This window comes from Ceratotherium simum, chromosome 1 (assembly GCF_057802395.1).
Source record: "Ceratotherium simum simum isolate JZ-2026a chromosome 1, ASM5780239v1, whole genome shotgun sequence".
Taxonomy (NCBI): domain Eukaryota; kingdom Metazoa; phylum Chordata; class Mammalia; order Perissodactyla; family Rhinocerotidae; genus Ceratotherium; species Ceratotherium simum.
The window spans coordinates 68970333-68984774 of record NC_141900.1 but is presented as its reverse complement, the minus strand read 5'-3'; the positions used below and the strand labels follow the sequence as shown (position 1 = coordinate 68984774).

The following is a 14442-nucleotide window of genomic DNA, read 5'->3' as shown; positions in this document are numbered from 1 at the left end:
CTTTTGATCCTAAGGTCTTTTGACTTATTATTTCATCTCGTTGGAATGTTCTTTCCCTGGAACTTACATGGCTGCATCCTTCTCCTCATATGAGAATCAAATTAAATGAAGACAGTCATCTCCATGCCAAGCATACACTGAGCAGGATGTTCTGTAAGAAAGTATTTGAGGGTTTGGGCTCTGCCACCTGGAGTCAAATCTTAATTCTATTATTAACTTACGTAAAGGGATACAAATTAAAAATAAGAGGCTTAATTCTTCCTGTTCAATATAAGGGAAACAAACTTTCTCTGACTCTTTAGAATGTATGTAAATTTTTTTTAAAAGCTAAATAAGCCCTGTGCCAGCTTTACAACTTAGGTATGTCTTTCTCAAGGACCTGGGAACCATCTCTTTGATATGTAACCATCAAGGAAGATAGTGCCCCTATCTCCCACTGTCCTTGGAAGGTTAAGAGCCTAACTTTGGTATGTGCCACACTCCAAGTTGCAAAACTACTGCCTGACATAGGGATATGAGAAGTTTATTTTTCCTTTGGATGAAGCCAATGAGCTAACACAGATGGTCACCCCAGTTACCAGGTGAATCTAGGGTGAAGTATGTGTGACAAATGGTGCCATTAAGTCCTTTTACTCTAGGACTAGTTATTGTTTATCTTGAAAACGTGTATGCAATGGGTTATATCTGCTTGGCTCTATATAAGGTAAGATTTCTTTTTGTCTCTGAAATCGCTTAGCACATTGCCTGTGATGTGTATCACATTCTGGTTTAATGCTTATTCAATAATAAAACTGTTTTCTTTCTATTCTACTTTTGTGGAGAGATTTTCTGAGTAAGCAGGAGATTTTATTTTAATTACTTTCTCAACACTTACTAGCCGTGAACTAGCAAGTTACTTACTTAATATTTCTGCCTCATTTTCCTCATAGGAACAACCAGGAGTGACAAAACCTCATATGTTTTCTTAAGGAGACAAATGAATTAAACTGTATAAAGAAGAGTATGTGATACAATGAAAGTGTCCAATAATTATTAAGTATTGTTATTGTTCTAACAGCATAATATAACCCCTAGTAATACCAGAAATCATCTTTATGCATTTTAATGTTCACTGGTTTATTATATGTCTCCTTCCCCAACCAACCTCTGCCTATTTCTCCTTCTCTGTATTTCAAGTGCCTACCCATAAACATCAATAAATATTTATTTACTGATTGACTAAGTAAATTTGAAGAAACAAACTAGAAGATGACAAACACTATTAAAAAGGAGCCATTTCCTCTTTCATTTTCATAGCCTGTTAGTATGTAAAAGCCCATAGATTTTAAAAAATATTTTATATATATTTATAAAAATATTTATATATTAAATATATATGAATATATATATGAAACTTAAAAAGCATACCTTAGTGACCATTTATTTTTAGGAAAAAAACCTTAAAGCTTTAATAGCTTAGGAAAATTATGTCTTTGGATCATTAATAATAGAATAATATATTCAGTATACTTGGTTTTAAAAGAAGAAAAGTTGTAATACATGTTAAACAATGTTTTTTCAAAAGTTTCAGTGCTTAAGAGAACGTTTCATTTATTTGGAAGATTCACTTATATGGTAAAATATCTTATTTCACTAAGAACAAATAAATTGGGTATTAGGTGTCTTATTTGCTTGCTTTTTGTCCTCAATTACAGACAAATGTGCATGTTAAATGCATATGCATGTATACATGTATATATGTATAGATGTCTATTAGTAAACACTTTGAGTTTTAACCACAAGAAATTTGGGTTTGCATGTACAAAGCAGAATAAATTTAAAATTCTACTCACATTGCAGTGATATAGGCTTTACAGTTTAATGAAAATGCAAATGAGCTAAGAGTTTAGATGAATAATACATGTCTTTATACACTGTATGTACTAAAAAAATCCCTCAGATAAATGAGTTATAAATTTCAGCTCAATTTCAGCATTTGGTGGTATAACATACACTGTATGGGATATAAAAATTGGTTATTGTTTCATACCAGTTAAAAGGCCCCATTTACAAACAAAATAGTAACATAAAATAATTATTGTTAGTAGCTATTTCAGAAGGCCTTACATATCCATTGTATTAGTCACATAAGAGAATTCTGACATAATCATCGCTACTAAGTCTATAAACCCAAGTACACTAAACTCCCATTTCTCTTCAAGTATGTCTTTTCTCCTCTGCCAAATTCATAGCTCATTTTCAATTTTTGAACTTGCACTTTTTCTATGGAAAAAAAAATGAGGAAAGGAGGTTGCCAGTAAGTGGATAAATAATTCTTTAAAACATAGCTTTGAGAAACTTCTTGACTTAAATGTTACAATTAGCCTTTGTTTTCACATTCACATAAGCCTTTGAGGTTTTATGCTATTACAATTGGCAGAAAGATGTAGGAATTTCAATTTCTTACTTTCATTTCCTGTATAGTAGCTGCTTTAATTAAGGAAAGTCATGTCCACCTTTTTTTGGCTTGGAGACATATTAAATCTCCTCAAACATTCCTAACTTAATATAACTTCTAGACTTCCTTTAAGATGATTTCCCTTGAAAGCAGGAATGCAAATGCTTCATACAGTAACACCTATGGCCAATAGTAGCTGTTGTCGCTGTTCATACTCTTATGCTCAGACCATATGTGCTAAACATGTTTCATGTTACCTGCATGGCTATACCTACTTCAAGGGGAAGTGTGACACCCACATGCCTTGCTGAAGGGTGTAGCCTTGATGGTCATATTTTTTATTGCATGGACTACCTACTACCCCTGCCACAGCTAATTGGGCCAACGTTTGGTCCCTTCCAAAAATCTTGGTTTAAAAAAAATGAGCTACATGTATGAGATTTTCTCTCATTAATCCAAACTAAAAGAAAACAAATTAGCTGATTAGCAATGGGTGTCAGAGATGAAAGAGTGACTTGAAAGTAGAGTGAGAGTCATGGTAAGCCAAAGCCACATGTACATTGAAGGCATGAGAGAACAGAAATTATAAGTAAGCAGAGGAAGAAAATAAATCAGGAAAAAGAGTTCATGGTATACCATGTCTATGGTAGGGTACCCAAGTTGAGGTTGCTATGGTTGAGTCCTTAGCATAACTCAGAGTCCAATATTAATATCTAGGCTAAGCTTCATGAGAGTTGGCCTCATAGAGTCTCTTCTTTGTACATTTCTATTTTGTTCCATTTATATCCTCACAATAAATAATGATTGGCTAAATTCAGATTCATTAGTCCTTTCTTCCCTGGAACAAAAAATATCAAGGGAAGACACATGGTTAACGTGACATTTCAGCCCAAAGTAAAATGCATTTTTCAAGTAAATGTAGGACTTTCAAAAGTCTTCATTTGAAACTTATCATTGCCCATGTTTTATATAACCACAGGTGGTGTTTCATTAGGTCTTTGAATTACAGAATTTAAGTCTAAAATTAACACCAGGTATCATCTATTTTTATGTTATCATTCTCAAGGACAGAAATTTAGAATCCCAAGCACATCTGGTGATTTGCCCAAGGTTATACTGCTCTAAATCAATTTAGAGACTAGAATTCAAATATTCTAACGTCCAATGGACAGGCAAGAGGGAGGAGAAAAAGAGAGGGAGGAGAAACAGGGAGAAAGGAGGAGTGTGAGAGAGTGGTATGAATTGATTAATATCAATTTTATAGTCACATTAAAAAATAATCACAAAAAATAATTGGAAAATTTAGTGTCTACCCAGAAGTTTATTTTAATTTTGGTATTCCTTTGTTACCAACAGGCACCTATTTAGAGAGAATATCCTTCTATTCTGATATATGAAACAACTAGGACTTTGACGTAGGGTGTCAACATCATCACGGTAGAAGCAGCAGCAGTCTTGTCAAAAGGTAAAAAAAATAAAATGAAAAGAATATGACTGTCTTGGATAACCCTGGAGAAAAGCAACTGTTGAAAACTAGACATTAGCAGGATTGTAAGAATCTTCATGGACTTTATAAGAAGCACAAGTACATATCAAATATTTTTACACTGAATTATCCATATTATTATGTATATATAATTAAAATTGATGCATGTGAAAATTAAATAAATTTAAAGCACTTAGCATTGTCTCTAAGTCATAGTAAGAGCTCAATACATTTAAAGTGATTTTTTAAAAATAATATAGATAGAGAGAGAGAGACAATGTGATTATGTATAACTTTACTCTTTATTGTGTACAATGTTATAATAGATCTCCTCTCTCTAACTACGTAGTTTGTTTCCGTTGTATAATTTCTCTGTTCAACTTCCAGATAGAATGATTTTTTTCACTAAAGAGCTTTTGTTTTAACAAATGTATAGCATTTCATTTCTGATCATGCTAGCCTATTACTTTGCATAAATTGTCAGTTTATATGTTTACTCACGGAGTTTAAGGAAAAAAGCAAAATTTATTGTTATGATAGAGAGGCATCACATGGAATCAAAGACAGAAAGTACAGTTAGATGTTATCAAAATTGTAATCAAAATTAAATATCAGAAATCCAAAATGTTCCTAGTTCCATATAAGTTTGCCCTTGGTCCATCTGTTGCTTCCTTGACTCTGGCTTCAGAGAGTTCACAGTTCAGAGGCCTATGAGACAATGACAGAATATATCATTTTTAATTCCTATTCCCCAAATAAAATATTTTCTTGGCCTATATTGATTTAACTGTCTACCAATCTTGTGTATTCACCTCTCACCAGAGGACTAGGATCCTGTGGTCAGCTTCCCAATATGTTAAAGCAGAGTTTTTAAAACAGAAGTAGGAAAAAATTCTCTAGTAATGTATGAGTAAAATGATCGAGCAGAGGAAATGCCTTATTTTAGAGAAGTGATAGTATTAACCCATTCTCCCCAGAAATATTTTCTTATTACAAGAAAATTTGCCATTACTATAGGGTATTATTTTAGACTTACAGGATAGAAAAGCCAGAAACCAAGCTTGAAGAGACAGAAATTCAACAAGCTTTTTTATGCAAAGTCTATATTTATACAATAATCATCTATTTATACACTATTAGTGCCAGATTTATCCAACTCAGTTATAGTGAAGTAATTTGCAATTAGGGTTGAAATTTTGATTATTTACTTAAACAAAACATTCTTTGGATGAATTTTCCTATATCAAAACATATATAGTTTTAAATCAGTAAAAGAAAATGAAATCTTTGACTTCCATAAATGATTGTTGATGACTTTTTAGATAGTAAGTAAATAAGAAATTTATGTCTCTCTATCATCCCACTATTTATTCCTTTCATCCTTAATAGTTTACTCAGTTCCACATTTTGAAACAACTTTTGCACACTTAGAGAAAAATAAGAGATAAAATCCCCAGGTTAACCACTAAGAAAATATCAAAACATATACAGAAAATGAAATGAGAAAGGAATCAAAAAATATTTCAATGTGAAATGTATACAAAAAAATCAGTTAAATACAAAATAAGACAGTAATACAGGAACTGAGCAACCAAAAAGATAAAAGACATACAGAAAACAAATACAAAAATAGCAGAAGTCCTCCTTCATCAGTAATTTCTTTAAATGTAAATAGATTAAACTCTCCGATTAAAAGACAGAGATTGGCAGAATGGACAAAATAGCATGATCCAACTACATGCTGTCTACAAGAGACTCACTTTAGATCCAAATCCACAAATAGGTTGAAAAAGAAAGGATGGAAAAATAGATATTTCATCCAAAAGATAAGCAAATTGAGCTTTACTATAGTAAAGTATAGTATTATATATTATTATATACTATACTAATAAAACGTAGCGGTACTAATACCAGACAAAATAGACTTTAAGCAATATGCTGTTACAAAAGACAAAGAATGACATCGTATGTTGATAAAAGGGTCAATCTATAAAGAAGGTGTAACAATTATAAACATATACACACCTGACAACAGAATTCCAAAATATATGAAGCAAAAAATTGACAGAATTGAAGGCAGAAACGGACTGTTTTACAATAATAGTTGGAGACGTCAGTATCTGACTTTCAATAATGGAGAGAACAGCTAGACATAGGAACAAAAAGAAAACGGAAGACTTGAACAACACTATAAACCACTATAGACCTAATAGATATATACAGAGCATTACACCCCCAAAATGCAGAAGACATATTTTTTTCTTAAGTGCACATGGAACATTCTCCAGGATATACCATATCTCAGACGACGCAACAAGTCTCAATAAATTTTAGAAGAATGAAATCACCCAACATATCTTCGCCACCTACAATGGAATGAAACTAGAAATTAATAAAAGGAAAACTGGAAAATCACAAATATGGAGAAATTACACAACATACTCTTAAACAACCAAGGGGTCAAAAAAGAAATAACAAGAGAAATTAGAAAATACTTTGATATGAATTAAAGAAAAAACACATACACAACATTCCAAAATTTATGAGGTGAAGTAAAACAATTGGTTAGAGGGAAATTAACAGCTGTAAATTCTTATATTAAGAAAGAAGAAAGATCTCAAATTAATAATGTATCTTACACCTTAAGGAACTAGAAAAAGAAGAGCAAACTAAAACCGAAAACTAGCAGAAGGAAAGAAATAATAAAGATTAGAGTGTAGATAAATAAAATAGAGAACAGAAAAACAACAGAGAAAATCAGTGAAACCAAAAGCAATGCAAATGGTTTCACGGATGAGTAGAATATGGTAGTACATAATTAAATCTGAATTGGCTCGTACGAACTATAATTATGCATTGAAAGAGGGATATTTTTGTATTTTGTATTGAGCGCAAATTCTATAATGGCTTCACATAGGAGAGATAGCTATGAATTACATAGGCCAAGAGAAGAATAAAGGGAATTCAGAGCAATAATACATACCAGGAGGAAATTCAAGAAATCAGCTAGTAGTGTTTACAGGAGGGACAAGGAAGAAAGTAATGTAACAAAACAAAGTTCACACTGAAAAGGAGCAAAAAAAAATTTGGAGGAGTAAGTTATAGATCTTAGTCAATAAATTAATTATTCTGTGATTGATTTTCACTAGATATGATAAATTATTGGCCATCAGAGGAGCCAATATAGACATAGAAAAAATAATGGAACCTTCAAATGTCTACATATTGAAGTTTTTCATTTAAAAATTCGTCTTAACATTATACATCTGTTAAGTATACTTTTCCACTGTCCATGTCAATTTCAGAAACACACTGTTAAATCTTGTTATGATAGTGTGTGTGAGACTAAATACATAGGTCTTCATGTATTTAGTTCATCATTAGTGCTAAGGAGGGTTTTCCTATAATGTACTCTAGGAGTGTGGGAAGGGTGCACACCAGCAAAGATTTTTAGCAGAAGTATAATAAATTGTGCTTTTCTACTTATTACATTATGTTAGAGAAAGAGAAAGATTTATATTTCAGGGGAAAGCCAAGGTACTTTAATGTAGAAGGCTGGGGAACAATAGGAAATGATGGTAAGGCTCAAATTGAAGATAGCATCCATAAATTGAGGACTGGGTCAGAGAAAGTTTTGATGATGCAACATGTAAATCTAGTTGTGAAGTCGATTTATCTAGCTTCTTGGTCCATTCCTATTTGATATTTATGCTTTTAATTTTGGCTTAGACAGCAGCCATCAGTTTACTAAAAGAAATAAATATAAGATTCTCTCTGGGTTTGCCTTAGGGAATCAAACTGATTTCATACTTCTTTTCCTCAAACTGAATTAGACCTTTTGAGGATAAATATAACTGTGGAATGGACAAGAGATTGTTGAAGACCTAATGTGATTATTCTTATCTTCAAAAGTGTTATCTTTCCTTCTGAGGTAAAATGACTTATTTTTGAAGTTCAGGGGAAAAAAGAAAATATTTTCTCTAAGTGCTACTAAAAGCTAAGTTGTAACTGTTTTTAAGAATTATATGGAAAACCTGGAGAGAGATAATCAGAAGAGAGTAGGCAGAACAATAGCTACTTGGATTTGGGCTTTAAAAATAAACCGTGGAATTTATTTTCCCATACATATTTCCTACAACCACAATTAGAAAAGTTTACAATGGCTGACCAATCAGCCTATAAACCTGTCTTGTTATTTTAAGGATCTAACTAGATTTCATGGAAATAATGTAAATATGTAATCAAAAATCTTCTTATTTTTATCCAAAACAAAGAAATAAGGTATTAAAACTATTTTTGAAAGCTGTATTTGGTAAGTTTTTAATTTAGAACTTATTTTATAAATTTACTTCTGGATGCTAAACATTTTTATAACTGTGTTAACAAAACCATTCTAAGAAACTAGAAAACTTACGGAAGCTAGTAAATGTGATGGTTATGAGAATAAAAAGAGCACACTATAAAAATATTAATATAAAATTAAGTATATTTGATATTTACCAGTATTTTTTTAATTTGTATTATTTAATTTTAAATCATATGACCAAGCCAGCTCTTGGTGTTGCTGTCACCAGACCAATGGACAGAATTACCGGGAATTTCAAAACAGTTCTAAAAATTTCTTTGGCCATTCCCACTTTTCTATATTTATTTAACAAAGGATTTTATTCGTGAGTGAAAGAGAGGTGCCAGGTTTTATTTGGGCAATTTTATACACAATTTCATCTATTTTTACTTTGACACTTTTTAGTAAGTATTGTAATCCTCTCTTCATATATTAGAAATAGCAGTGTATGGAATAAATCACCATATCAAGATCATAAAATTAGAAAACAGCAAAACTCAGAATCTTCTCACCCAAAGTCCATGCCCTTTACATGAGGAATTTTACTGAATAACCTTCCCTTTCTAGTTTTAGGAGCCAACTGGGGTTTTCAGTGATAGCGTGTAGAATGGGAGTACCTTCAGAATATTTTCAGAAATGGGAGAACTAATTCCCATATGTATTTTCTTCCAAGAAAGATGACATCTTCTGTTTGTTGAGTTGTGAGGGGAAAATAAAAAGACCAAGTGCAGGAAATCATGTCAGATGTTTCTGTAATGTTGTCACCAATCTCATTCTCATATTACTATTGGAGTTTTTGGAATAACAGCCAAACCAAGAAGAAAACTATAGCTTAGCTTTTCTTAAAAATCATGCTTGCTTCTTAGATTCTCATGTATTATATACATATATACACAACTCTACACACACACGTATATACATATACATCCCCTCAAGTAATTTTTCTCTACATCTCGAAACTTTTATCCTATTTAGAAAAAGAAAGATAATGTTTCTACCAGAGTATGCTTAGTTAGTGTCATAAAATTTAACAATTGGCCAAGGGTTACAATTCCCTAAGTATAAGAGGATTTTTAATATTAGCATGAGGAAATATAATTTATGTTTCCATGATCAAATTTGGTTTTACTAAAATTCTTTCTCAGTGAAAAAATATTCTCATAAGTATTTAAAAAGAAATAACACATTAGAACTAAAAAGGAAGAGTGAGGCTCAAGACAATGCCCTGGAAAACAATGGATAATCTCTTAGACAAAATACCAGAAGAGTTACCTCTAGACAGGATAGTATTAGTTACTCTTTATTTACAGGTAAGAACCTCTGTTTAGCTAGAGTGATACAATAGGCTAAAACAAATCCTGACTTTCGAGAAAAGCTGTGACAAGTTATTTAGACAATATGTGTTCTTGTACCTTGGATCAAATCGTGATATGAAATAAAATGAAAAATTATTAAAGCCAAAGCTTACTTTAGCAATTTCTAATCTAGATATTTCATAATAAAAAGTGTCAAGTTAACTCAGCTATAACACAGTGATAATATGATTACTTTGCTAATTCTTTCTTCTCTGAGCCACTAGCCAGGTATAATTTTTCATTAATATTTGCAATAATAATGACAATAATAAATTATAATAGTTCATGTGTTAGATTAATAATTATGTTCTATTGGTTTATAAGTATTAACTCACTGAATTCTCAGATCACCCTTTTGGGTAGAAACTATTATTAGATTTATTTTATAGATGAAGAACTTGATAAACATAGAGGTTAATTAACTTGCCAAAGATCACACTGCTAATATGAGGTGAAATTGTGATTTAAACCTAGACAATCTGGCTATGGGAATTCTTATTCTTAACCACTCTATTCTACTGCCTCTGTGGCAGCTTAATAATTAAGCTAGATGTCCTTTAAAAAACCCATAATTTTATATGAAGGAAATTCTGTAATCAAAAAATTATCATTAGACTTCTGAGTATGAGGATACTTTCACCAAAACAACCAAGAAAAGTCATAAAAGTTGCCAAATAATAATTTTTGAAAGCTACCAGAGAGTTCATAATGCAAAGAAAACTAAATGAATTACACTCCACAGTGTTAACAATAAATCAAAACTATATTATAGGCTTCAATGTGTATGCTTCTATTTACAGAGCTTCAAAATAAAAGAAGCAAAATTGTAGAACTAAGGGAAGAAATAGAGCAACCACAAACGAATTGAAGATTTAACAGTGCTCTCTCAGAAATTTATGGAATAACCAGATAAAAATAAATGAAGAAAGAGAAGAGTCATACAATTCTGTCAACCAACTTGATGTCTAGATGTCTAGAACAGTACACACAACACCTGCAAAATACACAGTATTTTCAAGGGCACATGAAACATCCAACAATATAAACTATATCGTGGGCAATCCAACAAGCCTTAATAATATCAAAGGATTCAAATCATACAGAGTTTAAACTCCAATTACAATGGAATTAAATAAGAAATTAAGAAAAAAAGATATCGTAAGTATACTTCAAATATTTGTAATTAAACAATATACTTCTAAAGAAGTCTATGTGGTTAAAACGAAGTTATAAGAGAGATTAAAAATATTTAAAATAATATTTAAAATAAACCCTAAAAACAGCACAATATGTCAAATAGGTGGGATAATGCTAAAGTAGTGCTTAGTAAAAATTCTAAATTCTCGTAGTAGAAAAGAAAAAGGTTTAAGTGCAAATTAAAATAAAAAACAGGCCTCCTGGTGCTTACTACAGACTGTGCTCTTACACTGACTAAAGACAGAGGAGGCAGAGTAAACTTACCACATATACACGTGAGCCCAGGCCCTTTGGTCTGTATTGTGAATGGGGGGTTATGGCGTTAGGAAAAAAGAAAAGAAAAGAAAAACAGTAGTACTAAAGGGCTAATATATATGAGTGGAAATCAATGAAATAGAAAACCTACACACACTAGAGAAAATCAACAAAGTCAAAACTGATTCTTAAAGAAAGTACAATTGACAAAACTGTAGTTAGACTGATCAAGAAAAATAAAACACAAATTCCAACATCAAAAATAAAAAGTCAAATATCAGTAGAGACCCTATAGACTAATAATATACTATGGGGATATTACATACAATTGTATACCAATAAATTTGAAAATGTGAATGAAACCGAAAATTTTCTTGTAAAACACAACTTATCAAACATTACATAAGCAAGAATAGAATACCGAAATAGCTCCATAGATATTATTAGTAAAATTTGAATTTTTTATTAAAAAAAAAAAACTTGACCCAAATAAGCTTCCAGGCCCAGCTGGTTTCATGGGAAATTCAAGCAAACATTTTTACAAAATAATAATAATCAATCCTATGCAAACTCAGAAAATAGAGGAGGTAGAAACACTTCTTAACTGTTTGTAAAGCTAGCATAATCCTGATACCAGAACTTGATAAAGACATTACAAAAAGAAGAAAAATATGGAGGAGGACAGGGGGTACAAATAAGAAAGAGAAGAAAGAAAAGAGAAAAGCAAGGAAAGGAGGGAGGGAGAAAGAAAAATTACACTCCCATATCTCTCATGAGCTTAGACACAAAAATATTTAACAATTATTACCAAATTTAATCCAGCAACATAAAAAGATACACTGTTTATATCAGGAATGCAATGCTGACTTAACTTGGGAAAATCAACCACTGTAATTCACCATATTACAGAAAGAGGAAAAAACATCTCAAGAGATGCAAAAATGAGATTCGATAAGATTGAACTCCAATTCTTGACACACAATTGCAAAAAATTGGATATTGAAGAAAACTCCCCTGAGTTGATAAAACAGCTTTTGGGGAAAAAAACAAAAACAAAAACTATAGTTGACATAATACTTTGTGACTTTAAAATTTTTCATGTTCTTGCCACAATAAAAAATTTAAGAATCTTTTTTTCCTAATATTAAGAACAAAGGAAAGATGTCTGGCGTTACATCTATTCAACTTGATAGCAGAAGTACTTGTCAGTTTATTAAGGTAAGAAAAAGTAGCAACTGGAAATAAACTTGCTATTATTTTCAAACAAAATAATTGTGCACATGGAAAACCCTATAGAATTTTCCAAAATATTCCATAACCAATAAGTGGATTTAGCCAAGTTGCATGATAAAATGTTAAGATATAAAATTAACTGTATTTCTCCACAATAGCAATAAACAATTAGAAAATGCAATTCAAACCATACCATTTAAAAGAGCACCAAAACATATCAGATACCTAGCTTTAAATCTGACAAAAGATATGCCATACTTCCACACTGAAAGTATAAAACACCCTTGAGACAAACTTAAAAGAAGTAAATATATGGAAAGATATACCATGTTCTTGAATTGAAGATTTTAGGTTATTAATTTGTCTATTCTCCCCAAACTGATCTTTACATTTAACGAGATCCCTGTCAACATCTCAGGAAGCATTTATGAAGAAATTGCAAGTAGATTTCAAAATACATATAGAAATGCAAGGATCTAGAACAGCCAAAATCATCTTGAAAATGAAGAAAAAATGTGCAGGATTTACATGTCCTGGTCTCAACTCTTACTGTAAAGCCAAGAATCAAACACAATGAAGTACTGAGAGAAGGATAGACAAAAAAAATCAATAGAACATAACAGAGAGTCCATAGATAGGACATATATTGTCAGATGATATTTTGATGAAGGCACCAAATCAATTCAACTGGAAAGTTAAAGTCCTTTTTTAACAAATGGTGCTGGAAACACTGATTATATATTGGGGAAAAAAAAGAAACTCATTCCTTCATACCCTACCTCCCAGAAAATAACATTTGAGACAGATATCATAGATCTGACCACAATAACCTAGAATCATACAACTTCTGAAAAAAAAAAATCTTGCAAAAATTTCTTCAACATGACATAAAAAAGCACTCATGAAAAAAGAAAAATAATGATAACTTTGACCTTACCAAAATTGGAAATCCTTTCTCTTTAAAAAAGTTTCATTAAGGAAATAAATAGGCAAGCCACAGACTAAAAGAAGTATTTGCATTAATATAAAGTAAGAAAGGACAGATTATATAAAGAATAGAAATAAATAAGTAATGAAAAGACAAATAATTAACAATGGGAAAAAGGACTTTAACAGACACTTTTCAAAAAAATATATGTCAACAATCACGTGATAAACTCAAAATTCTTAGTCATTAGAGAAATGAAAATGAAAATCATGATCAGTTACAATTTACCCATCCACTAGAATTGGTAATCTTAAAAAGACCAGCAACACCAATTTTGCTGATGAACTTTGCACCTGAAACCTCATATATTATTGCTAGGAGTGCAAAATGGCAAAATGCTTTCCATAAGCATTTGACAGTTTCTCATAAAGTTAAATATATACCCAATCTCAAGTCATCAATTCTACTTGTGTTTACTCAGGAGAAATGAAAACACAGGTCTACCAAAGGACTTGAACAGCAATGCTCGTCTCAACCTTATAACAGCCATGAAATGGAAACAACTCAAACACTAACAAAAGAATGGATAAATTCTTATGATATATTATTATAACAGAATGAAATTCAATAATAAAAATGAATATAATGAATATACTTCTGATACATGCAATGACATAGATGAATCTCAAAAACATGATGTTGAAAGAAAGAAGCTTTTATTTAGTACAAATACTACCCAGCGCATGATTCCATTTATATGAATTAAAAAAAAAACAGGCAAAACTAATCTATGGTGGGAGAAATTAGAAAGTTCTTACCTCAGGTGGGGGCAGGTGGATTGAGTGGAGAGGGACATGAGCAAACGTTCAGCAGTGCCGTCTATCAGATGGTGATTACATGAGTCTATATGATTGTCAAAACTCTACACGTGAAATTTGGGGATGTAATTATACCTAAAATCTAAAATATTTCATAGCAAAAAAATATTTTTCACTTTTACTTGGGAAATACCACAAAGATTAAAAAAAAAGTAAATGATAATATGTCTTAACATTCTTTGATCCATTCCTTCATTTAACAGGCATCTGTTTTGTATCTGCTGTGTTCCAGGCACAGTTCTAGATGCTATGAATAAGGTAGTACACAAAGTCCCTGCTTTGATATGGAACTTTGGAGGATACAATCTAATGGACAAGATAGACAGCA

General features: G+C 31.3%; 1 non-coding gene across 1 annotated transcript; it reads left to right on the top strand.

The window, feature by feature from the left end:
* Positions 1 to 11014: 11014 nt before the first annotated feature.
* Positions 11015 to 11140, top strand: LOC147918236 (small nucleolar RNA SNORA51). The gene has a single exon (XR_015553600.1). It is a non-coding gene; the product is annotated as a small nucleolar RNA SNORA51 (small nucleolar RNA).
* Positions 11141 to 14442: the final 3302 nt, after the last annotated feature.